Source organism: Schistocerca piceifrons, chromosome 1 (assembly GCF_021461385.2).
Source record: "Schistocerca piceifrons isolate TAMUIC-IGC-003096 chromosome 1, iqSchPice1.1, whole genome shotgun sequence".
Classification (NCBI taxonomy): domain Eukaryota; kingdom Metazoa; phylum Arthropoda; class Insecta; order Orthoptera; family Acrididae; genus Schistocerca; species Schistocerca piceifrons.
This window is the reverse complement of record NC_060138.1, coordinates 1,008,905,000-1,008,907,418: the sequence shown is the minus strand read 5'-3', so window position 1 is coordinate 1,008,907,418 and position 2,419 is coordinate 1,008,905,000. Positions and strand designations below refer to the sequence as shown.

The window sequence follows — 2,419 nt, the reverse complement described above, 5'->3', positions numbered from 1 at the left end:
CTATGGGACTTAACATCTGTGGTCATCAGTCCCCTAGGGCCTTCAGTTCCTGCATAACCACGCTATCTACATCAAACTGAATAAGCGATACCGTTTAACGATGAGAATTTTGATTCTCCTTTACTTTCTATTTCCCCCTCTGACAAACTACCAACCCACACACAGAGTTCACGGAATTACGTTCCGATAGGTATTCGCATGTTTTCGAACTTAGCCTTCATCTTTATCATGACAGCTGATTTAGTGACTAGCCTCTTTTTGCACGTAAGTTGAAGTGGTGCTTGCTCCTTATGTGTTAGCTGAAGCAACCATCAGTTCTATAACTAACCTCCCATATGATGCCTGGGATATGTGCCCTACAGTGTGTAACGAAATTTGTGACACTTGCAACAACTTTGGATGTTACACACGAGAATTTGATGCCAGTATAAAGTCACTTGCCTATTAAGTTCGACATTTAGCGAACTGCCACATTTCTAGAGTTAAAAAACGATTGTCCATAACAGACCACAAAACCCTTACTGTAATCCAGAATGTTGTGTGAATCTTTGATGTTCACCACCTGACTTTAATCAGAAGAAGATTGATCAAGGCTAGCACTTCGTCAGATACGTTTAACAGATCTGAGTGTTACGCCGGCCTGTGTGACCGTGCGGTTCTAAGCGCTTCAGTTTTTTGAACTGCGTGACCGCTACGGTCGCAGGTTCGAATCCTGCCTCGGGTATGGATGTGTGTGATGTCCTTAGGTTAGTTAGGTTTAAGTAGTTCTAAGTTCTAGGGGACTGATGACCACAGATGTTAAGTCCCATAGTGCTCAGAGCCCTGAGTGTTACGTTGTCACAACCAAGGTTTCTTCCTTTTTTTTTTTTGAGTCGTCCTAATTCCTCTTCTTTACCAACATTCTTATCTCAGAGTAGCAACTGAAAGCTACTGTCGCATCCGAAATGTGAGTATTGCTTGGGAATGGAAGACAGGATAGGGGGAGAAAGGGAAATAGTTGGCTGGTCTAAGTGAGAGGGAGTCTTGACCTGATTACGTTGTTAAGAACACCTTATTGCAATAGATAAGTATTGGAATTAGTAGTAAATGACGAACACTGAACGTTCTACAGCTTCTGACTTCATTCAGAGACCACACTCAATCTCGTATACATCTGCTCTAAATGGTGTCCATAAAAGGCCAAGTCCTTAGACAGGGATTTTGAATAACTAGCACCTAGGACATACCAGTATTCTAATTGCGTTTGCACCCACGAGGCGACGTGCATGAGTCCTCCACTACTCAACAAGTACTCAATCTACTGTTCTGCACTTCCGGGGTAAGTACTTCGGCTGTTTCTGCCAATACTGTTATCTCTCCCACTACGACCTGCCGTCCTGTCTTTCTACTTCTGTCTGCTGTAACTGCCATGGGTATTTCCTCAGCGTGTCTGCATCCGAGTTTTACTCAATTTCTCCTTCACCCCCACCAGTTCGCTGATTTGGCGTAGTGATGAACGCCCTCTCCATCTCACTGGGTCTACTTCTGCACTGTTTTCCAGAAACTGAGAGGAGGGAGACGTCTGTTGTAAATTCATGTCCCAGACCTGCTAAAGCCCTTCACGACGTATATGTGTCCCTGAACGAGATTTTCACTCTGCAGCGGAGTGTGCGCTGATATGAAACTTCCTGGCAGATTAAAACTGTGTGCCCGACCGAGACTCGAACTCGGGACCTTTGCCTTTCGCGGGCAAGTGCTCTACCAACTGAGCTACCGAAGCACGACTCACGCCCGGTACTCACAGCTTTACTTCTGCCAGTATCTCGTCTCCTACCTTCCAAACTTTACAGAAGCTCTCCTGCGAACCTTGCAGAACTAGCACTCCTGAAAGAAAGGATATAGCGGAGACATGGCTTAGCCACAGCCTGGGGGATGTTTCCAGAATGAGATTTTCACTCTGCAGCGAAGTGTGCGCTGATATGAAACTTCCTGGCAGATTAAAACTGTGTGCCCGACCGAGATTCGAACTCGGGACCTTTGCCTTTCGCGGGCAAGTGCTCTACCAACTGAGCTACCGAAGCACGACTCACGCCCGGTACTTATATCTGTCCCTTTCTGGTACCTTTTACATGTCTTGAAACGTCTAACATTTTATGAAAGCCTTTTGTTGTACTCTGGTACTGCATGCCTCCCTTGTAATTTTTCCCTTGCTATGCTCTTGAAGCTTGCCCCTATTATTAACTCCGAGGTGTCGTTTTGATGGATACAAGACATCTTCCCTGACGTCCGCCTCCGTAGCGCAGCGGTAGCCTTGCCGTATACCATTCAAGGCGGCCCCGGTTCGATTCCCTGCAGGGGACTGGGTGTTGTGTGTCCTTCATCATCATTTTCCTTATCCTTCACAAGCATGTCGCCGAAGTGGCGTCAATTAAAAAGACTT

General features: G+C 46.0%; 1 non-coding gene across 1 annotated transcript; it reads right to left on the bottom strand.

The window, feature by feature from the left end:
* Positions 1-1,986: 1,986 nt before the first annotated feature.
* Trnas-cga lies at positions 1,987-2,061 on the bottom strand. The gene has a single exon. It is a non-coding gene; the product is annotated as a tRNA-Ser (tRNA).
* Positions 2,062-2,419: the final 358 nt, after the last annotated feature.